A 27,185-nucleotide genomic window follows, 5' to 3' on the forward strand; every position below is an offset into this window, starting at 1 on the left:
CCATTTAGGACCGAGATGCGGAGGAACTTCTTCACCCAGAGAGTGGTGAACCTGTGGAATTCTCTACCACAGAAAGTTGTTGAGGCCAATTCACTAAATATATTCAAAAAGGAGTTAGATGAGGTCCTTACTGCTAGGGGGATCAAGGGGTATGGCGAGAAAGCAGGAATGGGGTACTGAAGTTGAATGTTCAGCCATGAACTCATTGAATGGCGGTGCAGGCTAGAAGGGCCGAATGGCCTACTCCTGCACCTATTTTCTATGTTTCTATGTTTCTATCATAGGCAGTCCCTCGGAATCGAGGAAGACTCACTTCCACTCCTGAAGCGAGTTCTTTGGTGGCTGAACTGTCCAATACGAGAGCCACAGACTCTGTCACAAGTGGGACAGATAGTCGTTGAGGGAAGAGGTGGGTGGGACTGGTTTGCCGCATGCTCTTTCCACTGCCTGCGCTTGATTTCTGCATGCTCTCGGCGTGGAGACGCGAGGTGCTCAGCGCCCTCTCGGATGCACTGACTCCACTTAGGGCGGACTTTGGCCAGGGACTCCCAGGTATCAGTGGGGATATTGCACTTTATCAGGGAGGCCTTGAGGGTGTCCTTGTAGCGTTTCCAATGCCCACCTTTGTCTCGTTTGCCGTGAAGGAGCTCAGAGTAGAGCACTTGCTTTGGGAGTCTCGTGTCTGGCATGTGGACTATGTGGCCTGCCCAGCAGAGCTGATCGAGTGTGGTCAGTGCTTCAATGCTGGGGATGTTAGCCTGAATGAGGACGCTGATGTTGGTACGCCTGTCCTCCCAGGGGATTTATAGGATCTTGCGGAGACATCGTTCGTAATATTTCTCCAGCAACTTGAGGTGTCTACTGTACATGGTCCATGTCTCTTAGAAACATAGAAAATAGGTGCAGGAGTAGGCCATTCAGCCCTTCTAGCCTGCACCGCCATTCAATGAGTTCATGGTTGAACATGCACTTCAGTACCCCCTTCCTGCTTTCTCGCCATAACCCTTGATCCCCCGAGTAGTAAGGACTTCATCAAACTCCCTTTTGAATATATTTAGTGAATTGGCCTCAACTACTTTCTGTGGTAGAGAATTCCACAGGTTCACCACTCTCTGGGTGAAGAAGTTTCTCCTCATCTCGGTCCTAAATGGCTTACCCCTTATCCTTAGACTGTGACCCCTGGTTCTGGACTTCCCCAACATTGGGAACATTCTTCCTGCATCTAACCTGTCTAAACCTGTCAGAATTTTAAACGTTTCTATGAGGTCCCCTCTCATTCTTCTGAACTCCAGTGAATACAAGCCCAGTTGATCCAGTCTTTCTTGATAGGTCAGTCCTACCATCCCGGGAATCAGTCTGGTGAATCTTCGCTGCACTCCCTCAATAGCAAGAATGTCCTTCCTCAAGTTAGGAGACCAAAACTGTACACAATACTCCAGGTGTGGCCTCACCAAGGCCCTGTACAACTGTAGCAACACCTCCCTGCCCCTGTACTCAAATCCCCTCGCTATGAAGGCCAACATGCCATTTGCTTTCTTAACCGCCTGCTGTACCTGCATGCCAACCGTCAATGACTGATGTACCATGACACCCAGGTCTCGTTGCACCTCCCCTCTTGAGCCCTACAGGAGGGCAGGTATTACTACAGCCCTGTAGACCATGAGCTTGGTGGCAGTTTTGAGGGCCTGGTCTTCAAACACTCTTTTCCTCAGGCGGCCAAAGGCTGCACTGACGCACTGGAGGCGGTGTTGGATCGCGCCGTCGATGCCTGCTCTTGTTGATAGGAGGCTCCCGAGATATGGGAAGTGGTCCATGTTATCCAGGGATCTTGAATAACTGGGGTGCAGTGCTATTCGGTGAGGACAGGCTGGTGGAGGAACTTTGTCTTACGGATGTTTAGCGTAAGGCCCATGCTTTCGTACGCCTCAGTAAATACGTCCACTATGTCCTGGAGTGCAACCTCTGTATGTGCGCAGACGCAGGCGTCATCCGCGTACTGTAGCTCGACGACAGAGGTTGGGGTGGTCTTGGATCTGGCCTGGAGACGGCGAAGGTTGAACAGGTTCCCGCTGGTTCTGTCGTTTAGTTGCACTCCAGCGGGGAGCTTGTTGACTGAGGTGGAGCATGGTGGCGAGAAAGATTGAGAAGAGGGTTGGGGCGATGATGCAGCCCTGTTTGACCCCGGTCCGGATGTGGATTGGGTCTGTGATGGATCCGATGGTAAGGATCACGGCCTGCATGTCGTCGTGGAGCAGGGGGAGGATGGGTGATGAACTTTCATCTTCTGCATGACTGGTATATTTCACCATTAATATATATTTTAAAACATACATGTTCATATTTCTGTACGTTGCACTAGTTCAAAGCTGCTTCAGTGATACCTTGAGTCAAGCCTCAAACTTCAGTCAGGGACAGGATGATGCAGTTGACTAGAAAACTTTTGACCACTGCAATAGATAGATGCAAGTTTCCTCTGTTGCTGTCTTGACTGGTCCTGCGTGGAATTAGTTTTGGTAGACTTAATCTAGTCCCTAGTAGACTTGGGCATACTTTATTGCAGTCACGGGTGCTGAAAATGGAAAATGTCACACTGATGCAACATATGGGTGCTCTACTTGTCAGGATTGAAGCACATCAGAGTAGAGAGTTTTTTTTTTACCCTAAATCTAATTGTACTCTACCTGACCTGGGAATATTCTATTTCCTTCAGCTTGATAAACACAAAAAACAATTAAAAAAATCTTCAAAGAGTGATGGAACTATCCTACACAAACATTAGTACCTTTCATGCAGATTATGTACAAAACATTGCCTTTGGAAGTTAGCTTTCCCCCTCCCCCACCCAACTAATGACTTCAGTGCTTCAGTAATAAATAACTTGTTTTATACAGTGGTAAAGTTAGCTCCTAAGCAGCACCTCACAGCAGTGTGTCCAAGTTGCACACACTGCACAGACTTCATAGCCAAGGTTTTGGCGTAAAACAGTTCATTTGGCTTGGAGAGCTTCCAGGAAGCAACTACTTACCTCTGAAAACTCCTCTTTTGGAGCAAAAATGTAGCTTTTGCGCAAAGCAAATTTAGACCAAAAAAAACAAATCCCTGAAAATATAGCCATGGTCATACTTCTATCTGTCAACCAACATACTCTATTCAAATTGAGCTGTCAAAAATGTCTGATTTCAAGGCCTGCAGTTGAGAACAGACTGGCCTGAACTCACTAGTGTTCAGCCATCTCATTTGCAATGCTTAATAAGTAACTTTCTTTTGTTTCTATAAAAGCTCCACTCAGAAGCCAAAATTTGCCAACTTGATCTGTTTTTTAACGCCCATTTTGTACAGTTTTCACAACTCTACATTCTGATTTCCATTGCTTTAATTAATTAGCTAATTTGGTAACTAAAACTGCAATGTTCATACAATTTAACAATACAAGGATTGAAATTTTGAATAGTAAGGGTGCCTTTTTGTTTAGAAATAGCTATGGCTTCCATTTTGGTGGTCTCATTCCTGTTAACCACTGTGTTAGATCTAGGGGAATGGTGCAGAGCAGAGGTCAGTGCTACTCATCAACAAATGCATGTCTCAGCATTATCTTCTCCATTACAAAGATCTAAAATATCTGAAAAATGGATCATGTCTGACACACACTTTTGCTAGGAGTGCACTGGTTTAATAATACTACTTGCAATAATTATTTTTAAAGAAAAAATGGCTTTAATTAGATTGAATTAACTGAATAAATTGATTGGCCAATTAAACTTATCACGGCAGCATTTGACCAAGTATAGCACCAAGGAGCCCTTGCAAAACTGGTCAATAAGGGTCAATGGGGAAACCCACCCTGGAGTCATACTTGACACAAAGGAAGATATTTGTAGTTTTTGGATCCCACTTATCACAGCCCAAGAACAGCGTGCAGGAGTTCCTCAGGGAAGTGTCATTGGATAACCATCTTCAGCTGCTTCATCAATGACCATTCCTCTGCCATGAGGTCAGAAATGGCGCTGTTCGCTGATGACTCCAGTGTTCAGCTCCATTCACAACAACTTCAGTAATGAAGCAGCCCATGACAGCCTACAGCAGGACCTGGACAACATCTAGACTTGCTCGGACAGGTAACATTCAAGCTACATAAGTGCCAGGTAATGACCATCTCTAACAAAAGAAAGCCCATCCATCTCCTCTTGACCTTGAACAATGTCACAGTTGCTAAATTCCCCACCACCAACATCCTGGGGTCACTACTGGAAGAAGTTGAACTGGACCAACCATATGAACAGTGGCTATAAAAGCAGGGCAGAAGCTAGGTACGCTGAACAGTGGTCCACTTCCTGACTAATCAAAGCTTCTCCACGATCTACAAGGCTCAAGTCAGAATGCGATTAAATACTCACCAGTTGCCTGAATGGGTTTAGCCATAACACTGGATGCTTGACACCATCTGGGACAGAACAGTTTCCTTGATTGCTCCTGCCACTAGACTTAATATCCACCCTTCCACCATCAGCACACTTTGGGTGTGGTATGTACAATCTACATGATGCACTGCAGCAATTCACCAAGGTAACTTTGACAATACTGCCATCCCTTATGACCTCTACCACCAAGAAGGACAACAGCAACAATTTTGTGGGAACTCAAGTCTCACCATCCTGATTTAGACATATATCTGTGTTCCTTCATTGTCAGTGCGTCAAAATCCTGGAATTCCCTACCTAACATCATGTGATGGGGAGCACCATCATCACATGGACAGCAGCAGTTCAAGCAGAAAGCCGACCACCACCTCGGTAACGAAGACTGGATAATAAATGTGGCCATGCCAGTATCACCCATGTCCTGAGAAAGAAAAAAACAAACTTCCTGCTGTAGAACCAGCCCATATAGGCACATGACAGTACTGTATACCTGGCATTTGATCTGGATATGTATTTTTGAATGTGTTGGTCAGGTGCCACCAAGATAGCAAAACATTGAAATATTAGTCTTGATTAACTAGATCTCTAATACAATTATTGACTTAAGTGTAACCTGATCATTGGGAGGGAAAAATATTAAATGCAAATACAACAAGGACCATGTTGGCACAGATCATTATCAGAGGCATCATTTTATGAGCTAAACTCTATTTTTATTACAAAAGGTTGTGGGATTTTTACCAGTATTTTGGAGATTGAACTCCACAATTCCATCAATGTGAAAACTGTAAATCAGTAAGTAACTTTGAATATTATTACTGTCTAAGGCTTTAATCCTGGCAATTTCTGAATGACTACCCATCTGCAACAAATTGGCTGGCTGGTTTAATTATATTTTTTAATGTGTAATACAAAACCGATTTGGAGCCAAGGCTCAATAATTTCACCACAATCGGACACATTCTGCCAAGGATGGAGGAAAGAATGTCAGGGTGGGTGAGTGTACATAAGCATGAAAAAAAATTAAAACCTGCTGCTGCTTCAAAGTGTGCGTGGAGTATGCAGACAAAACTACTGATTTAGCCAAATAGTTATACTAGCTTTGGCAATAAAGTTAACTGCTTTACTTTGGAGCCATTTCCATTTTCTGCCCAGCTCCAAAAGTATTCAATCAGTTGGTGGGCAGCTAATTTGGATTATTGACCTGCGCTTTATTTACTGTGCGGAGGCTAGCCAAGCACTTTTATTCTAATGATCAGAGGAGACAGTGAAGCTTGCATCTGGAGAAATGAGTGTGCCTGTACTGGGTTTTTTTTTCTCCCCCTGACCCCCATGGATGTAGGGAGAAGCATGCCTTTGAGGTTGACATAAAGACCAAAAAAAAACATTTTCCAGGTGCAGCTAAACTACACCAACACGTGCAACAGTTTTTAAGTGAAATACCAAAAAAAAGGGACCGGCATATGGTTGTAACCGATACAGCTGCTAAAGGAGATATGTCTTAAGACTTCATGTTTGAATAACTGATGGTCTATGTCAGCTATAATATTGTGCAGGACTTGCATGTTTAAAATGACAGTGTTTTGGGATCCCCTTCCACATACATTGTTCTGTGACTAATCTGAGCCTTGCAATATGGTGCTTTGTTGCACAATAATTAGAACAGGCTAATGCAGCCACATTATAACACTTGTACAGGCAGTGGTAAAAAGAAAAGCCTCTCCTGATGGTTGATCAAGCTTATCTAGTTGGTTGAGCCATAAAGTCCAGGGAGGTTCCATGTTCAATCCCTAGTCTACATTGACTTAACTGATCTCACCAGGGATTGGAGTCAGCCTCAGCACCAGAGTCAGGGAGGGGAAAAGCAGCTAGGGGCCCCATCCTCATTTAGCCACCCTGATTTAGGTGCGTGGGCTAAGGCAGAATCAGGCTTTGCTGATTAGCCTGCTAACTCCAAGAAGGATCACACACAAATGAGGGCAACTTGCATGAGCTTATTGGAGAGTGACTAGCCCAGTCGAACTGAACCCCAGCAAGCACTCAATACTTTCAGAAGAGAAAGGGAGGTGAGGAAATTGGTGAAGTTTTTTTTGAAAAAAATCCTTTCCCAGAGTTGGTTTACTGCAGATCAATCTGAGCCACTAACTGGTCTAAGTGTGCACAGTGAAAACTGATTAATATGGATCACAAGCATATCCCAATCCCTAACTTGCAGACTGCTTAATCGGTCTGCAGCTGGTCTACAAAGACTACAAATTGAACATTACAGATGAAAAAAATCTACACTATTTTAAAGTGAGGATAAGTCTCATTAAAAAGAGAATATTCTAGTTTGGAATGTGATAGTTGAAAAAAAACATTTTAAAAATGCCTTAATATTTCTTCTGAAATAGCAACCTCACATTTGAGACTATGCTTCAGTGGTTTATAACAGTGGGTTTAGGATGGGCTTAGCAACTGTGCTTAGAAAACATTCTAATTTTGTAGGTTAAACATTACCAACAGCACTTCAGGCACTGATTTGAATCAAGTTAACTATCGGGCAAACAAAACTTGAGTTGCAGGAGTTAGCTATTCAAGAAATGGCAATTATGACATTAGAAATGGTAAAAAACATTTGGCTTTGCAAGATTGAAAAGTGCAGCAAAGATGAATATTTTGACTCTGAATGACAGTTAGGCCTTAAGTGGCATGTCCTACCATTTTACCCATAATCATGAGGTAAACACTGAATTGATCATTAGTGAGATGAAGGAAATAGACAGAACTAGAACTGGCTTGTCAATTGAAACTTAAATTTAATAATAAATTGTTTAGTCAGGGATACCTAGTAACCATTTTTATTCATGCCAGCTTTAATAAAGCCACCAATTTAAAAAGCTCATGTTTCTGCCAGGGAACAGACGGTTCATTACTGTACAGTTTCAGCTTCATCTCATCAGCAGCTGCTCAAGAGCAACAACCTCAACCCAATCTTTCACAGCTATTTTTTTATTTGTGCGGTTTAAAAATGACATTGCATGTTAAAAAAGGAAATAAACTATTCTACCCACAAAAAGGACACAAAAAGAAAAAAAAGTTGTCAGACCTATAATTAATGAAACAGTGACTCGAGCCACTGTGGTATGTTTCAGAGGTTTACTTTACATTTCAAATACGGAAGAGGATTTCAAGTTCCTTCCCTTTCCAGTAATATCAAAGAACATTAGTACTGCTGTATGAAAAGCTTTAATTCAGACACAAGTGTTCCAGTAGCTGCAAATTCACAGGACACATTACATGCAACGATACAAAACTTAAATAAAAATTATTGCATATCATAACCACTGAACAGAAAAATTTTAGTAAGCTCAAATATAACTAAATTATTCCCTATATTGATTTGATTTACTATCATTGGTATATATTTAATTACTGATTGATCTCTGATGATTAGCATCACATAACATAGCAGTTCCGCTTGTTCAAAATAAGTATATGTCTGTAAATTGTTATAAAAAACGTACCAAACACAGAACATTCTGTTGCTATGTAAAAGGTCATGTATGATATGACATTTTTTTTTGTTGACCAGATACTCTCCCTCAAACTGTGGTTGAAGGAAAATGGATTCTAAAATTCATTCTTGTACTTTTCCCCCCCCAAAAGTGTTTTTTTAAATCTCTGTTTCCTCTCCCTTAAACACTCCCAGTCAATTGGTGAGAGAACAAGCAGGAAACAGCAGACACAGGAAAATGTGTTAGCTATTCAGCCCCTTGAGCCTATTGCGCCATTCAATCAGTTCATGGTTGATCTGTACCGCCACTGCAACCGCGTTGATCCATATCATTTCATACCATTACCTAATAAAAATCTATCAAACTCAGTCTTGAAAAGGGGTCTCCAGATTACCACTACCTTTTCTATGAAAAAGGATTCCAGATTTCACTCCTGATTGGCCTAGCTCTAATTTTAAGATTGTGCTGCTTTGTTCTGGATTCCCCACCAAATAGTTTCTGTGTATATACCCTATTGAATCCTTTTGTCATTTTAAACACTTTAATTAGATCATCCCTCAAACCTTCTAAACTAAAGGGAATACAAGCCAAGTTTAAGCATCCCGTCCTCATAATTTAATCCTTTAAACCCCGGTATAATTCTAGTGACACTGCACTAAGGCCAATATATCCTTCAGGAGGTGCAGTGCTCTGAACTGAATACAGTACTCCAGATGGGGTCTGACCAAGGTTTTGAAGCACATCTTCCTCCCCTTTGCATTCCAACCCCCTTGAGATAAAGGTCAACATCCCATTAGCCTTTTTGATTACTTTTTATACCGGTGCACTAGCTTTTAGTGAATTGTGTACATGAACATCCAAATCTCTGCTCCTCCACAATTCCTAATTTCTCACCATTAAGAAAATATTCTGATGTCTTTCTTGGATCCAAGTGTAAGACCTCACACTTCCCCACATTGAACTCCATCTGCCACAGTTTTGCCCACTCCCTTAATCTGTCTGTCACTTTGTAACTCCTGCTCTCATCTGCACAACTTACTGTGCCTCCTAACTTAGTATCATCTGCAAACTCGGATATACACCTCTCTATATATCAATGACTTGAAGGAATATAATGAAAAGCTGAGGTCCCAGTATAGATCCATGGGGAACACCACTTGTTGCATCCCGTCAATCAGTATGTTCCCTTTATCTTTAGTCTCTAATTCCAATCTCCCAACCAATTTCTAACCCCTGTCGTAAGGTTGGATCTAATTCAGTGTCTTTTCATAGGAACAGGAGTAGGCCATTTAACCCCTCAAACTTGATCCGCCATTCAATGATACCATGGCTGATCTATGATCTAACTCCATAACCTGCCTTTGCCCCATATCCCTTAGAATTTTGTTAACCAAAAAGGTATTATCAATCTCAGATTTTAAATTAACAACTGACCTAGCATCAATTGTTGTTGGCAGAAGAGAGTTCCAAAGTTCCAAACTTCTACCACCCTGAAAAGGTCTGGCTCTAATTTTTAGACTATGCCCCCTAGTTCTAGACTCCCTAACCAGCAGAAATAGTTTTGCTCTATCTACCCGATCTGTTCCTTTTGATATCTTGAAAACGTCAATCAAATCACCACTTAACCGTCTAAATTCCAGGGAATATAACCCTCATGTGTGTAATCTCTCCTCCTTAGAGTCCAGGTCTCATTCTGGTAAATCTACGCTGCACTCCCTCCAAGGCCAATATATCCTTCCTAAGATGCATTGCCCAGAACTGCTCGGAGTACTCCAGGTATGGTCTAACCAGGGTTTTATATATTTGTAGCATAACTTTTACGCCCTAGCATTCTAATCCTCTAGAAATAAAGGCCAGCTTTCCATTAGCCTGTTAGATTATTTGATGTGCTGTCCATGACATTTTAATGATCCACGTACATGGACCCCCAAGATTTCTTTGGACCTTCACTGTTTCTAGCTTTTCACCATTTAGAAAGTACTGTTTTGGTCCAAAGTGGATGACCTCACATTGGCCTACATTGAAATCCATTTGCCACAGTTTTGCCCATTCACTTAATCTATCAATATCCCTTTGTAATTTTATGCTTCCATCTACACTGCCTACAATGCCACCCATCGTTGTGTCATCGGCAAACTTGGACATGTGGCTTTCTATTCCATCATCTAAGTTGTTAATAAATACTGTGAATAGTTGAGGCTCCAACACAGATCCTTGTGGGCCAGCACTAGTTGCATTCTACCAATTGAGAGTACCTGCCCATTATCCCTACTCTGTCTCCTACCGCTCAGCCATTTTCCTAACCAGGTCAATTCCATGAGCTTCAACTTTAGCCAACAGTCTTTTATGAGGGACTTTATCAAATGCCTTCTGAAGTCCATATAAATAACATCCATAGATATGCCACTGTCCACTACTTTAGTAACCTCTTTGAATTTTTTTTTTTAAATCAGGTTCGTCAGGCATGACCTTCCCTTTGCAGATCTATGCTGGCTCTCTCTGATCAGCTGAAAATGTTCAAGGTGTTTAGTCACTCTATACTTAAATTATAGCCTCTAGTAATTTCCCAACAAGAGGTTAGGCTAGAATTCCCTCCTTGCATTTTTGCTAATAAATTCTCTGCCTCTTACAAGTTCTGATAGATATCAGACATTTATCCACCATGTTAGTGACCTCTCCATGCTCCAGATGTTAGAGACAGCTCCATGCTCTCTGACCACTTTGCTGGGAATACTAAAAGGCAAATTTAGTTGGAGTGCCCTCCTTTTATTATTTTCCCCTTTTACCTGATGTACCCAACTGAAACAGTTAAGCGTATCTGGTTGAAACATGAGGTTAAATATTACATAAGAACATAAGAAATAGGGGCAGGAGTAGGCCATACGGCCCCTCGAGCCTGCTCAGCCATTTAATACGATCATGGCTGATCCGATCATGGACTCGGGTCCACTTCCCTGCCCGCTTCCCATATTCCCTTATCGTTTAAGAAACTGTCTATCTCTGTCTTAAATGTATTCAATGTCCCAGCTTCCACAGCTCTCTGAGGCAGCAAATTCCACAGATTTACAACCCTCAAAAAATGTCTCCTCATCTCGGTTTTTAATGTGCGGCCCCTTATTCTAAGATTATGCCCCCTAGTTCTAGTCTCCCCTATCAGTGGAACATCCTCTCTGCATCCACCTTGTCAAGCCCCCTCATAGGGCTCAAAATTGGCCAGGAGTTACTCCGTTTTTTTTGGAGCAACTTGATTTTTCTTGAGTATCTTAAAAATCCCCATTTTGCACATTCAATTTGCGCCAGCGTAAGTGAGTTCATTAGGATTTTTTTAGTTTAGTTTTTTTTCCCCCAAAAAGGGGCGTTACGAGCCACCTACGCCCATTTTGGCCATTTAGGCCACTTTGGACAGGTAATAGTTACTCCAAACTAACTTAGGCCAGCGTATGTGGCCGCTTGTGCAAACCCTTGCAGAGTTAAGAAATCAGCGTAGGTAGGTACATCGGAAACCATTCGGCCAGAGATAGGGGCGGGAAGGGAAGCGGAGAGGACCTTGCAAAGCACTAAACTAAGCACAACAAGTAGTAAGCATTCAAGAAGACATAAAAACATTCAAGAAGAAATAAAAAATAAAACTAAGTCCTACCTTCATTTCAAAACTCTAAAAATAAGCATTCAATAACAAATAAAACATAGCAGGAAGCGGAGATGACCTGCACCTAAAGCACAAGACTTACACAGCACTAAAAAATAATAAACATTCAATAATAAAAAATAGAAGTCCTACCTTCATCTCAAAACACAGCACTCCGTTCATCTACACTCACCGCTTCCTGGTATTGTAATATTGATGTACAAAATTCTAAATAAATGACAATGCCCTCTGAACAGCACTTACTTACAATCCTTCACATTTACAATGCGTTCCACAGCGGGCCCGGTCAGTGCGGGAGGCCACTCGGCCAGGGATCGGGGCGGCAAGCATCGGGTCCCTCCCACACGCGCTGGGGGCGAGGAGCTACTGCGCATATGCGCACACTCTTATCGCGCATGTGCAGACGTCCCGGGACTGTTTTCAGCGCCGGGACAGTAGCACTGCCCCCAATCCACTGACCACGCTGCGCCAAGCCCCAGGAGAGGCAACACAGCAGCCAGAATCAGAGGACATTTTTTCAGCGCCCTTTTCATCATACAAATGCGACGCAACTCTGGTGAGTGCGGCAAAAATCTGCAGAGGCCAATTTTGAGCCGATAATCTTAAATCTTTCGGTAAGATCACCTCTCATTCTTCTGAATTCCAATGAGTAGAGGCGCAACCTACTCAACCTTTCCTCATAAGTCAACCCCCTCATCCCCGGAATTAACCGAGTGAACCTTCTCCGAACTGCCTCCAAAGCAAGTATATCCTTTCGTAAATATGGAAACCAAAACTGCACGCAGTATTCCAGGTGTGGCCTCACCATTATCCTGTATAACTGTAGCAAGACTTCTCTGCTTTTATACTCCATCCCCTTTGCAATAAAGGCCAAGATTCCATTGGCCTTCCTGATCACTTGCTGTACCTGCATACTATCCTTTTGTGTTTCATGCACAAGTACCCCCAGGTCCCGCTGTACTGCAGCACTTTGCAGTTTTTCTCCATTTAAATAATAACTTGCTCTTTGTTTTTTTTCTGCCAAAGTGCATGACCTCACACTTTCCAACATTATACCCCATCTGCCAAATTTTTGCCCACTCACTTAGCTTGTCTATGTCCTTTTGCAGATGTTTTGTGTTCTCCTCACACATTACTTTTCCTCCCATCTTTGTATCGTCCGCAAACTTTATCTACGTCACACTCGATCCTTTCTTCCAAGTCGTTAATACAGTATAGATTGTAAATAGTTGGGGTCCCAACACTGATCCCTGCAGCACCCCACTAGTTACTGATTGCCAACCAGAGAATAAATCATTTATCCCGACTTTGTTTTCTGTTAGTTAGCCAATCCTCCATCCATGCTAATATATTACCCCCAACCCTGTGAACTTTTATCTTGTGCAGTAACCTTTTATGTGGCACCTTGTCAAATGTCTTCTGGAAGTCCAAATACACCACATCCACTGGTTCCCCTTTATCCACCCTGCTCATTACATCCTCAAAGAATTCCAGCAAATTTGTCAAACGTGACTTCCCCTTCATAAATCCATGCTGACTCTGCCTGACCGAATTATGTCCTGCAACTGCTTTTTTTAATAATGGACTCCAACATTTTCCCAACCACAGATGTTAGGCTAACTGGTCTAGATTCCTGCTTTTTGTCGGTCTCCTTTTTTAAATAGGGGCGTTACATTTGCATTTTTCCAATATGCTGGGACCTCCCCAGAATCCAGGGAAGTTTGGTAAATTACAATCAATGCATCCACTATCCCTGCCGCTACTTCTCTTAAGATCCTAGGATACAAGCCATCAGGGCCCAGGGGATTTATCTGTCTTTAGTCCCATTATCTCAGAGTACCACCTCCTTAGTGATTGTGATTGTGTTAAGTTCCCCCACCCCCGACTATCCACTGTTGGGATATTGTTAATGTCCTCTTCCGTAAAGACTGATACAAAGTATTTGTTCAAAGTTTCTGCCCTCTCCATGTTCCCCATTACTAATTTCCTGGTCTCGTCCTCTAAGGGACCAACATTTACTTTAGCCACTTTTTTTCCTTTCTATATACCTATAGAAACTCTTGCTATCTGTTTTTATATTTCGTGCTAGTTTACTTTCATAGTCTATCTTCACTTTCTTAATCAGTTTTTTAGTCATTCTTTGCTGCCTTTTAAAAGTTTCCCAATCTTCTGTCCTCCCACTAGTTTTGGCCACTTTGTATGCCCTTGTTTTTAATTGGATACCATCCTTTATTTCTTTAGTTACCACGGATGGCTATCTTTTCTTTTATACCCTTTCCTCCTCACTGGGATATATTTTTCTTGAGAGTTGTGAAATATCTCCTTAAATGTACACCACTGTTCATCAACCGTCCTACACTTTAAATCTATTTTCCCAGTCCACTTTAGCCAACACTGCCTTCATACCTTCATAGTCTCCTTTATTGAAGCTTAATATGCTGGTTTGAGATCCAACTTTCTCACCCTCCATCTGAATAAGAAACTCAATCATGCTATGGTCACTCATTCCAAGGGGATCCTTTACCAGGAGATTGTTTATTAATCCTGTCTCATTACAGAGGACCAGATCTAAGATAGCCTGCCCCCTGATTGGTTCCGTTACATACTGCTCAAGGAACCCGTCCCTTATGCACTCTATGAACTCTTCCTCAGAGCTCCCCTGACCAATTTGATTTATCCAATCAATATGGAGGTTAATATCACCCATGATTATTGCTGTTCCCTTTTTACAAGACCCCACTATTTCCTGGTTTATGTTCCGACCAACAGAGTTGCTACTGTTAGGGGGCCCATAGACTACGCCCACCAGTGACTCTTCCCCCTTATTATTCCTTATCTCCACCCAAACTGTTTCAACATCCTGATCATTTGAGCCAATATCGTTTCTCACTATTGCAGTGATTCAATCCTTTATCAATAGAGCTACCCCACCTTCTTTTATTTTCTGTCTGTCCTTCTGGATTGTCAAATACCCCATAATATTTCATTCCTGGTCACCTTGCGACCACGTCTCTGTTAGGCTACCAGATCATACCCATTTGTATCTATTTGTGCCGTCAACTCATCTATTTTGTTGCGAATGCTACGTGCATTTAAATTTGTTTTATTTTACCCTTTTTTTTCCTGCTTGTTTCCTCTCCTTCAAACTCACTTTCTTTATTTTGTCTTTCTAATTTTAGCTTTATTCCCCTCCCTACTGAATCTATTTTCAGGTTCCAATTCCCCTGCCAAGCTAGTTTAAACCCTCCCCAACAGCACCCCCGCTCCGCGAGAATATTGGTCCCGGCTCTGTTGCGGTGCAACCTGTCCGGCTTGCATAGTTCCCACCTTCCCCCAGAAGTGGTCCCAATGCCTCGGGAAACTAAAGCCCTCCTGCCTGCACCATCTCTCCAGTCAAGTATTCATCTGCTCTATCCTCCTACTTCTGTACTCACTAGCTCGTGGCACTGGGAGTAATCCGGAGATTACTACCTTTTGAGGTCCGGCTTTTTAAATCTCTCTCCTAGCTCCCTAAACTATGCCTGCAGGACCTCATCCCTCTTTCTACCTGTCATTGGTCCCGATATGGACCACGGCCTCTGGCTGTTCACCCTCTCCCCCCAGAATGCCTTGCAGCCACTCTGACAGGATTTATATCGAGGTCTCATTATATTGACAGGCTGCACCACTGTTCCTTGTCCTCAGCTCCCCATACCATTTGATTTTTTTTTAAGTTTTATTTTCTCCTGCAACTTCAGGGTTTTTAAAATTCGCATACCTCTATTTACAAGTTCAGAGAAACTCAACCTTCCAACATTAATTCTTGAATCTTGTGACAAATCAAGAATTAGCATTACAGGATTGAGGTCCATGAAATTTGTAAACAGAAAAATTTACATGCATCTCAAACTCAAAACAGTTTTTATAAAAGCACACAAGAGTTTTTGGTTATTTACCTTTCAAAAAATGTCAATACCAAGCTTAGTTAAAAGGGGTAAAATGCTTACGCACTGGCCCTTCAGTGAATGATACCAATCTCTTAAAAGTGGCCACCAGGAGATAGACTTGAATGACATAATGGGACAAATCGGTGCATCACCTATTCCCAATTCAGACAAACTCACTTCTCGCTTGTCTTTGTGCATCACTGAGAAAGCTTGAGCGTCAATGTCATCTATAAGTGCAACTCTGACTGTGTTTCTGTTAACACTCGCACTGCAGTTACTAACTGCTCAGTAAACATGCTGCCATAGTAAAAAGCACTTTGACTGCAAACTACATTGTACCTCCACTATCCCTTCCAGTCAACTGGTAATGCACTCCCATCTAAATTACAAAATTCAAATGTGGCTTCCCGTTCCTTCACTTGCCTTTCTCTTTTCTTTGTCCACTGATGATCTATTGTAATTTTTCTTTTGATGGTTGAAAGTCAATATACAGTAAATACAAAATTTTATTTATTTTTTAAAAAACTGAACAGATCTAACCCATCTTTTCTAAATAGCTTTAGTGTTTAAGCCCACCCAGTACATTTGTATTTTTTCCATTGTGGCAGTTTCACATAAAAACAGAAAAATAGTTGGTGAAGGAAGATTTCCAACACAAATCACAAGAAAAGTGCAGGGAGAGAAACAAAGACGCCACACCAAAAGAAAATAAAGGAGGAAAAGCTTGGGAAAGATTTGGGAGACAGCACTGCCTTTTGTCCAGTGTCATTACGTTTCTTTTAAATTAAAGTTAAAAGATTGGAATGATTTGTTAAAGTTGGAATTTCTCTCTCAAATCAACTTCAATGAAATACATTAAAAAGATTTCTAACTAGCAGTCTCTATACACTTCAGCTGATTATGATTTGGCTGCAACAATGTCATTTTTTTTTTAAGTGACTAATAAATTAACTTGAAACAAGACAATATAACTAATTAAGTTTCCTATAATATATGACAAAAAAGATGCTGTTGGACTATAAGATGTGAAGTAAGCAAACATAAAAGGAGCACTGTCTTCTTAAATGGTACCATTTATAACCATACATAAATACATCAATTTTAGTTCATCTGAATTATTAAAACAATTTTCTCTAATGCATTTGTATTGAAACATTTATTTCCACAATCTTGGCTATAAACATTTGCTGGCACCTTATCCTACATCTTAAGTAATTTACATCCAATTATACAATTTCAATCTGAAAGATGTTTATCGCAGAACTTGAGCGAGAAAAGACTCATTTTGCTATTTTTAAAAAGGGACGTCACGTTGCCAAGCTGCATGATCAAGTGACAGTGAGGTGATACTGGCGCAACGCAATAAGAACAGGTTCACTTGACCTCTCTAATTCAGATTGTTCAGTAGAATGTTGCCTTTTATCATTTTTTCTTAGCACATGGGTATCACTGGCAAGGGTGCATTTTATTGCCCATCCCTAGTTGCCCTGAGAAGGTGAGCTTTCTCTTTGAACTGCTGCAGTCCTGTGATGGTGCACTCACAATGGTGTTCAGAAGGGAATGCAAGGATATTCATTCAATGAAGGAATGGCAGCGATACATGTCCAAGTCAGGATGGTGTGTGACTTGGAGGGGAATCTGGAGTTAATGGTTTTCCCACAACACTGCCGTTCTTTTCCTTCTCAGTGGAAGAGATCAGAGGTGAGGGAAGTTCTGTTGATGTAACCTTGGTGTGGTGCTGCAGTGCATCCTTTAGATCATACATGCTAGTGTGCTAGTGGTAGAAAGGATGGATACCGAGCAATGTTCCTCCTAAACTGCGCGGCTGTCCGCCGGTTCCGCGTGCACGAAACCTTAAATGGGCCGTGCAGCCTATTAAAGGGACCGCGCACTCCCCCCTGAAAATTAGGGGGAATATTGATACCGAGTCCAGTGGCATTGGAACCAAAGAGAACTGCTCTGTTCTGGATGGCGGTGAGATTCTTGTGTGTTTATGTAGCTCCTATCCAGGCAACTGGTGAGTAGTCCATCACAGTTCTAACAAGCCTTGTAGATGGTAGAGACTTTGAAAGGGAAGAGGTGAGCCACTTATCAGAGTACTCAGCCTGTCCCTGTACCACGGTGTTTATATGGCTGGTCAGCTGTGGCTCAGTGGGTAGCACTCTTGCCTGAGTCAGAAGGTTGTGGGTTCAAGTCCCACTCCAGGGACTTGAGCACTAAAATCTAAGGCTGACACACCAGCGCAGTCCTAAAGGAGCGCTGCATTGTTGGAGGTGCTGTCTTTCGGATGAGATGTTAAACTGAGGCCCCACCTGCTCTCAAGTGGACATAAAAAATCCCATGTTACTATTTCGAAGAAGCGCAAGGGAGTTATCCCCAGTCTCCTGGCCAATATTTATCCCTCAAATCAACATAACAAAAACAGATTATCTGGTCATTATCACCTTGTTGTTTGTGGGAGCTTGCTTGTGCACAAATTGGCCGTCATGTTTCCCACATTACAACAGTGACTACTCTCCACAAAAGTACTTCATCGGCTATAAAGCCCTTTGAGACGTCTGGTGGTCGTGAAAGGTGCTATATAAATCTAAGTCTTTCTTTCTTTTGGTCCAATTGAGCTACTGATTACTGGTGATCACCAAGAGGTTCATGGTGGGGACTCGGTGATGATCACACAGTTGAAGATCGGGGGAGATAGCTGGACGTTCTCGTTGAAGATGGTCACTACCTGGCACTTAGGCGGCATGAAAGTTACCTCCCACTTCTCAGCCCAAGCTTGGATGTTATCCAGGTCCTGCTGGAGGCTGTCACAGGCTGTTTCATTATCTGATGAATGATGAATGGATCTGAACACTGATATTTGGGCTAAAAATCGTGGTCTCTACGGGTGTGTACGATGTCATTAGACTATGTGATCCTACAACTCGGAACTCCTACTCCTAATGATACTTAAAGGGTTGACGGTAGACAGGCAATGGCAGACATTTAAATATCACATGGATGAACTTCAACAATTTTACATCCCTGTCAGGAGTAAGGTGGCTCAATCGTGGCTAACAAGGGAAATTAGGGATAGTGTTAAATCCAAGGAAGAGGCATATAAATTGGCCAGAAAAAGCAGCAAACCTGAGGACTGGGAGAAATTTAGAATCCAGCAGAGGAGGACAAAGTGTTTAATTACGAGGGGGAAAATAGATTATGAGAGTAAGCTTACAGGGAACATAAAAACTAACTGCAAAAGCTTCTATAGATATGTGAAGAGAAAGAGATTAGTGAAGACAAACGTAGGTCCCTTGCAGTCTGAATGAGGTGAACTTATAATGGGGAATAGAGAAATGGCAGACCTTTTGAACAAATACTTTGGTTCTGTCTTCACGAAGGAAGATACGAATAACCTTCCGGAAATACTAGGGGACAGAGGATCTAACGAGAAGGAAGAACTGAAGGAAATCCTTGTTAGTCAGGAAATTGTGCTAGGGAAATTGATGGGATTGAAGGCCGATAAATCCCCAGGGGGTGATTGTCTGCATCCCAGAGTACTTAAGGAAGTGGCCCTAGAAATAATGGATGCATTGGTGATCATTTTCCAACAGTCAATCGAATATGGATCAGTTCCTATGTAACACCACTTTTTAAAAAAGGAGGGAAGAGAGAAAACAGGGCATTATAGACCAGTTAGCCTGACATCAGTAGTGGGGAAATGTTGGAATCAATTATTAAAGATGAAATAGCAGCGCATTTGGAAAGCAGTGACAGGATCGGTCCAAGTCGGCATGGATTTATGAAAGGGAAATCATGCTTGACAAATCTTCTGGAATTTTTTGAGAATGTAACTAGTAGAGTGGACAAGGGAGAACCAGTGGATGTGGTGTATTTGGACTTTCAAAAGCTTTTGACAAGGTCCCACACAAGAGATTGTTGTGCAAAATTAAAGCACATGGTATTGGGGGTAATATACTGACGTGGATAGAGAACTGGTTGGCAGACAGGAAGCAGAGAGTCGGGATAAACGGGTCCTTTTCAGAATGGCAGGCAGTGACGCAGGGCTCAGTGCTGGGACCCCAGCTATTTACAATATACATCAATGATTTAGATGAAGGAATTGAGTGTAATATCTCCAAGTTTGCAGATGACACTAAGCTGGGTGGCAGTGTGAGCTGTGAGGAGGATGCTAAGAGGCAGCAGGGTGACTTGGACAGGTTAGGTGAGTGGGCAAATGCATGGCAGATGCAGTATAATGTGGATAAATGTGAGATTATCCACTTTGGTGGGAAAAACACAAAGGCAAAATATTATCTGAATGGCAGCAGATTAGGAAAAGGGGGAGGTTCAACGAGACCTGGGTGTCATGGTACATCAGTCATTGAAAGTTGGCATGCAGGTACAGCAGGCGGTGAAGGTGGCAAATGGCATGTTGGCCTTCATAGCTAGGGGATTTGAGTATAGGAGTAGGGAGGTCTTACTGCAGTTGTACAGGGCCTTGGTGAGGCCTCACCTGGAATATTGTGTTCAGTTTTGGTCTCCTAATCTGAGGAAGGACGTTCTTGCTATTGAGGGAGTGCAGCAAAAATTCACCAGACTGATTCCCGGGATGGCAGGACTGACATATGAGGAGAGGTCGGATCGACTAGGCCTGTATTCTCTGGAGTTTAGAAGAATGAGAGGGGATCTCATCGAAACATATGGACAGGTGAGATGCAGGAAGAATGTTTCCTATGTGGGGACCGAGATGAGGAAAAACTTCTTCACTTTCTGTGAGTTGTGAACCTGTGGAATTCTCTACCGCAGAGAGTTGTTGATGCCAGTTCATTGGATATATTCAAGAGGGAGTTAGATGTGGCCCTTATGGCTAAAGGGATCAAGGGATATGGAGAGAAAGCAGGAAAGGGGTACTGAGGTGAATGATCAGCCATGATCTTATTGAATGGTGGTGTAGGCTCGAAGGGCTGAATGGCCTACTCCTGCACCTATTTTCTATGTTTCTATGTTTCCTACACGGCAAGCGAGCCAAAGATGGGCAGAGGAAACGTTTCAAGGACACCCTCAAAGCCTCGTTGATAAAATGCAACATCCCCACCGACACCTGGGAGTCCCTGGCCAAAGACCACCCTAGGTGGAGGAGGTGCATCCAGGAAGGTGCTAAGCACCTCGAGTCTCGTCGCTGAGAGCATGCAGAAAACAGGTGCAGGCAGCGGAAGGAGTGTGCGGCAAATCAGTCCCACCCACCCCTTCCCTCAACGACTGTCTGTCCCACCTGTGACAGAGACTGTAATTCCCATATTGGGCTGTTCAGTCACCTAAGAACTCACTTTTAGAGTGGAAGCAAGACTTCCTCGATTTCGAGGGACTGCCTATGATGATGATGATGCTATAAAAACTACAGGCCAAGTTACAGAGTTCCTCCTTAGCAGCAGCAAACATTATTCATTAAATTATATAATGTTCAAGTCCTTATATTGTGAGCAATGCCATTGAAGGAGATCCATTTACTAAATAAATATATTGATGTAGGTGACTTATTGAAGCCATTATTCATATATAGCCATTGTTAACACCAAGTCCTGAATAGAAGTCTCATTAAAATGTACTAAGATATAGACAGACCTATTGGAATTAATTTAGTTACTAAATGCCACAATACGGTTTTTAGGAGGAAGTAGTTTAATTGACTTGACAGATTACTGCTTACACCATTTCTGCAAAAAAAAAAGTATTTCTACTCTACATCTCTCTGACTTAGCACAAAGGAGTGAGACCGTTGATTCCTGTTACGTGAGTTCTACATGGTTCCTGAAGATAAAGAGCTAAACAACATGAAGCTGCAAAAATAAATGTGAAACACAAAAACAAAAAGACAAGCCACAGGATAGTTTACTAACACAGTGCAATCTTTCAAGAAGTAAACTATAACATGCCTTTAAAATTATTGAGCTCTGAAATAATGAAAGAGGGTTCAGCTTGGGCCATGCTGGTCCAGTATTATAAACAGAACATTGAGGTAAGTAGTACTAACCATGGGCAGTTTATAGAATTGTCCAAAAAGCATTATTTAAGCAATTTAAAAGTAAAAATGTTGTGTAATGTTTTATTAAGAAAATACGAGCACTAGGAGTGAGGCTTTAGTGTGACTGTTGTCTAGGCAACAGTCGATGTACTGTAATTTGAAACTATCTAAACCCACACAACCTAGCACATGCTATCCCCTTTTCATTCATCAGGCTTGTTAAAACTCAGTGCTAATAGCAGGAAACCTGAATGTTCATTTGGATTTCTTCCCCTCTGAAATTGTGAAAACTTTTAAAACTTATTTTAAACAACTGATGAAAGATGTCAGATCAAAAGGATTTTATGAATAGGCATGGCTTTAGCTTATGTTAAATGTACAATTATATTTGTGTAAATTACATAGTAATGTTGCCACACCCATTGTACATCTTGGAGAACTAATAGAAGTTGACAATTCTTAAATGGTACAATTGAAGATGTAAAAATGTTATCTGGAGCCCCACCATTTGCTAGATGCAGGCCGGTGATTTGAGACAAACTTTTTTTAGCAGCACAAAATTTTTTTGAATGTTGTGTAGATGTAAAGCTGCAAAACCCATGAGCAGATCGGGTGAAACTGAACCAGCAAAGTGGTGATTTCATACTTATCTGGTTTTTGAGCTACTGAAAAACATGACCGCCTGCCTGCTGCACCCAAAATGGGTTTAGTCAGTTATTAGCCAGAGAACTAAACAGGGTCAGCTGAGATGCAGTGGGTGCAGTGCAACAAATAGCTAAACTGGGAAGGTAGGAAAGGCAGAGAAAGTAAATAAATCTTACTTTTACTATTGAAGTACCCTTTTCAGCTTTTAAAATAAAATCACAAGCTCTTCTATCACACAATCTCTGCAAATGAACTCTCTGGAAGTTTCTTATACTGGCTTTTATCAAGTAGAAACAAAGAGACCAAAATTATTTCATATCCTGACTTAAATAAAATTAATTTAAATTCAATAATGCCACTACTGTAGTTAAGAGAAATGTCTTTACTAATTAACGTGTTTTCAGTTTTCAACAGCGACAATGGGCCCCAAGTTTGCCCCCTCTGCTAGAACGGTGCACCGAGGTGCATCGACTTTGTAGTACAGATACGGCGCCGATTTCTTACCTCCGTATTCTCCCCCATTGGTTCCAGGCTTGTGGCGCAGAGCATCGGAACGCGTGGTGCGCAGAGCTACAGCCCTGCACTGAAGATAGTGCCGGCAGCTGCACGCGTGCGCAGTGGAGTCTGCGCACATGCGCAGTAGCTCCCAGCTGTCCCAGCGCAACCTGGCTCCGGGCGACTCTATCCCTGCCTGCCGAGTTCAGCCTTCTTCCTCCCTCCCTCCCTCCCTAAAGATGCCACTTTCTCCCACACCTACCCCAGGCCGAAGGGACTCCCGCACCAGCTGGTGCGGGCCTGCAGTGCATCTCTTCCCCCCACCCATCCCACCCCAAAATGCCGCATTTAGCACTTACCACCCCCAGCCTGCCGCGTTGAGCATTCTCCCCCCCCCCCCGCAAGATGCCGCGTTCTCCGCACCTACCCCAGGCGGAAGGGACTCCCGCATGGACCGCTGCTGCCGACTTTAGTTTAAGGTAGGATTTACTTCAGTTCTTTACTTGTTGAACTGAAGTAAATAACTACATTTTAATTTTTTTATTGAATGCATATTACTTTTTGTGGTTTGATTGATACTTGGTGGTGCTTTAAATGTAGTTACTTGCGCCGATTCCTTAACTCTAGGTAAAGTTTTTCTGCGCGGACAGAAGTGGCAACACACGCTGGCCTAAGTTAGTTTGGAGCAATTATTTGCTGGCCTAAATGGCCAAAACAGGCGTAAGTGGCTGGGAACGCCCCCTTTTGAAAAAAAAACTAAACTTAAAAAAAACCTAACTAACCCACTTACACTGGCGCAAATTAAATGGCCAGAATTGCAACTAAAAAGATACTCCAGAAAAATCAAGTTGCTCCAAAAAAAAAAAAGAGTAGCTCCTGGGGAAATTTGGGCCCAATGCGGGTACATTCAGATCATCATGGCTAGTCATTCTCACCGTTACCTATTAGCATATTGGAATGCTGTATATAATAAAAATATTGCCGACAAATGTTTCAGAAAAGCTAGGCACAGAGATGGCCACAACCCAGCAAGCGTTTTTAAAAAGTGGGGCAGGGGATAGGAATGCTATTGTCTTTGGACTGCCTGATACTGAATACCAAAAAATATCTACAAACTGAGACTTTCAAATATTGTGAGTTGCAGAGAGGAGGAGAAGCAGAGAACAAGTTTATTAAAAGGGAGTGGAGAATTAACTCCACTTCTTGTGCTATTTTATCCAAAGATAAACAGCTGATAATGTGTTTACAGAGTTGTGTGGGATGGCCACAAATATAAAACATAAAACCCATTCCTTAGAACTCAGGTTTACAAATTTTGCAAAAGCAGCGAGAGCAACACCCTGACTCTTTGAGCTTCACTAAATTCACACAAATCATCCCATTTCAGCAAGTATTAGTATTAGTCTCCAAGCAGCATGTAGATGATCAAACCAATGTATCAGCCTTCTTTCGAAAACAGGGAAATGTTTAAAAAGCATTCATTAAGAAACAAAAATTACTTTTGCAAGATAATTACAGTTTACAAAATACACTGTAGGCAAGGAGAGTAAAAGGCAGGTCTCACAACCTTGGATCTTGCTTTGGTTTCATTCCTTCTGCTGCACCCTCAAAAAAACCCCAACCAGATATAAATACACACCGTAACGCCCATTTCTACTGCTTACAATTTTTGACCGCTTGTCACTACAAACTTTTGTTTTCAGTAGAAATGCTTGATATTGCTAAGGATATCCAAAGACAGTAAATATGGAGTTTATAGATTATAAAACATGCCACATGCAAATAATGGAATGTCTTCCAGTTGCTTTCAACCAGAAAGCTATACATTTGTTCCAGCTAGAACTTGAACTAAGCCCCCAAATCACGCCATACAGCTACAAATTCATGTTGTGATTGCACTACCAATTTGTAATAAAATTCTTAGCATAAACATTTACAGTGATTTAACAAAAAACTCATAGTATAATATAATGTTTATAAAACAAATAAATAATACATCCAAATTTAATCCAGGTTTTCTAAAGTGAAGGAAACCCAGCACGAGTTTAATTGGTAATCCAATACCCCCTGGCACATGAATCAATTCGGGGACAGCAAACAGTCTAAGCACTAGGTGGGTACATTAAGCACAGATCATCCTAATCAGAAGTAAATGCATGCTTATAGATGTAGATAGTTACATGTAACACAGCAAAAAAAATCCCAAATGAAATATTCACATACATTTCTTCACAACTAGCCACTTGAGCAGCAAAAATTTGATATTTAAAAAAAATTGTATGACATTTAATATTTAGAACATTTTAGTTCTCTGTCACAAAATGTGCATTTTATCCGGATATTATAAAAGTATATTTTAGCTACATTTGGGCCTATTGTGAACAGCATAAATATTCCTACTGCCGAACACCAGATTTTGCTGTAGTTCGCCATTACACACAAGACTAAAAAGAGAAAATGTTATTTAAACTTGTATCAGATTTAAGTAACCTTCGATTTTTTTTCCCCAGGTTAGAATTCCCCTGGATCACCTTATCACCCATAGATTGTCATCATTCTTCCTTTAAAACCAAAATAATAGATATGGAAAATATCCAGGTTCTTTGTGTGAATTTTAATGGTATGTCTGTCATCATCCACTACTTATTTGAAACCTTTCCCAAAGCTTTAACAGCATATTCAATGAAGGATCATCACTTTCAACATCAGTGCTAAATGCTTACTTTTTAAATTATAAAATTTAATTTAACACAGCTGAAAATAGCTATCCTGTCAGCCTTTGTAGACTATAAAGATAGTGCGATCATCTTATCGAAACGTATAAGATTATGAGGGGGCTTGACAAGGTGGATGCAGAGAGGTTGTTTCCACTGATGGGGGAGACTAGAACTAGAGGGCATGATCTTAGAATAAGGGGCCACCCATTTAAAACAGTGATGAGAAATTTCTTCTCTCGGAAGGTTGTAATCTGTGGAATTCGCTGCCTCAGAGAGCTGTGGAAGATGGAACATTGAATAAATTTAAGACAGAAATAGACAGTTAAACAATAAGGGGATAAGGGGTTATGGGGAACGGGCGGGGAAGTGGAGCTGAGTCCATGATCAGATCAGCCATGATCTTATTGAATGGTGGAGCAGGCTCGAGGGGCCGTATGGCCTACTCCGGTTCCTATTTCTTATGTTCTTATATTTCATCCATTCCTGTGTAACAACAGAGCAACTGAGGGTGGGGATGTGCAACTGTTGCTCCCCATGCTGTTTCAGTTCCAAGGTGACGGGCCTCTTGCAAACACAACCAAGGATCATAGCATATTTTTTTAATTATTTTTTTTTGCATAATCATAGTACTTTTTCTTAAAAGCAGAATTTAATTTTAGCAGAGCTACACCTTAAAATGGCAAAGAAAACACTAAATTCAATATTGATATATTTACACTCAATGCACTCTGCGCTTGAGTTACAGTGCACTGTCAAAACATGGGGTAATAGGGAAGCTCCATAAAGACCTGCTCTGAGATGGGGGCAGTGATCTGATACAAATTGTTATTCTGTATTAACAAGACATAATCTTACAATATTTTGTTCTAGTCTACTGTTCATTATTTATGGTTTGTGTAACTATTGATGTATAACATAATTTTGAGTTGCTAAAAGCTTGTGACCAAGCAAGCAGGATAAAACAATACTATTATAGTCCTAGGGTTTGGAAATTATTTTTACATATTCAGAAAACAACAAGCTGTCCATACAGACTAACCAAGTCCCATTGTTGTTATGAAGACCCATTGTTTTCATAAAGGACTCAGTATTTTCTAAACTGTTTGCCTGTCCACACTTGAAAATAAATACCTTTCTCTCAGTTTTCGTATTCTTTAAAACCACTCTTGTAAAAGCACAGATTGGCATCTGAACACTGCTCAGTTCTCTGAGCACAACCATGCCAAAGGCCCCACAACAAGCTTTAAAGACACCAGATCTCATGTTCAGTAACCCATACGTACTTGTACATTTTAGGATTCATTGGCAATGGTTTCAGAAAAGTCCACTGTGTTACAAAGGTGACTGACTATTGCAAACATGTGAACGTATGATGTGGGCAAGAAAAGACAATGTGACTACAATCAGATCTTGAAATATAGAACTTAATCTCATTTGCTGAACTCAACCGTAATTGTTTTCGTCTTTACGGTAATGCCGAGATAAATAAGTGAGAATGAAAGTACTGGTTTTGATTTTGGGAGGGAGGGTTGTTTAAATGCCAGCCACCCAATAAGTACAGTTAAAGGAGTGGGATGGATGAGGCGCTGTCTCTTTAACCTGAAGTTTGGGGAATTTAAATCCCAGGCAAGAAGCAAACAAAAGCCAAACGTGAACTAACTGCTCCGACCCCGGCACACCTTTTGAAGTTTCCGTCTCCTTTCAAACCCAGGTAGTACTTTCGCCAAAAAGACCGGACATCCAGCTCGCATCGTTGACCAATCGAGGCCTTTGATTTCACGTCCAGATTAGATTAGGATTATTTCTTTAAAAAAACCAAAACAAGATCAGGCCG

The 27,185-nt window shown here is 41.6% G+C and overlaps 1 protein-coding gene across 3 annotated transcripts in view; it reads right to left on the reverse strand.

Moving 5' to 3' along the window:
- Positions 1-27,185, reverse strand: part of zhx2a (zinc fingers and homeoboxes 2a) — a 129,615-nt gene that overhangs the window by 100,877 nt on the left and 1,553 nt on the right. The window contains exon 3 of one of the 3 annotated variants that reach the window (XM_070888755.1): positions 27,031-27,155. The exons of the other annotated variants lie outside the window; for them this stretch is intronic. The gene's annotated coding sequence lies outside the window, so the exon portion shown is untranslated. The remainder of the gene's footprint in view (positions 1-27,030; positions 27,156-27,185) is intronic. 3 annotated transcript variants of the gene reach the window in all.

This window comes from Pristiophorus japonicus, chromosome 1, assembly GCF_044704955.1.
Source record: "Pristiophorus japonicus isolate sPriJap1 chromosome 1, sPriJap1.hap1, whole genome shotgun sequence".
NCBI lineage: Eukaryota > Metazoa > Chordata > Chondrichthyes > Pristiophoridae > Pristiophorus > Pristiophorus japonicus.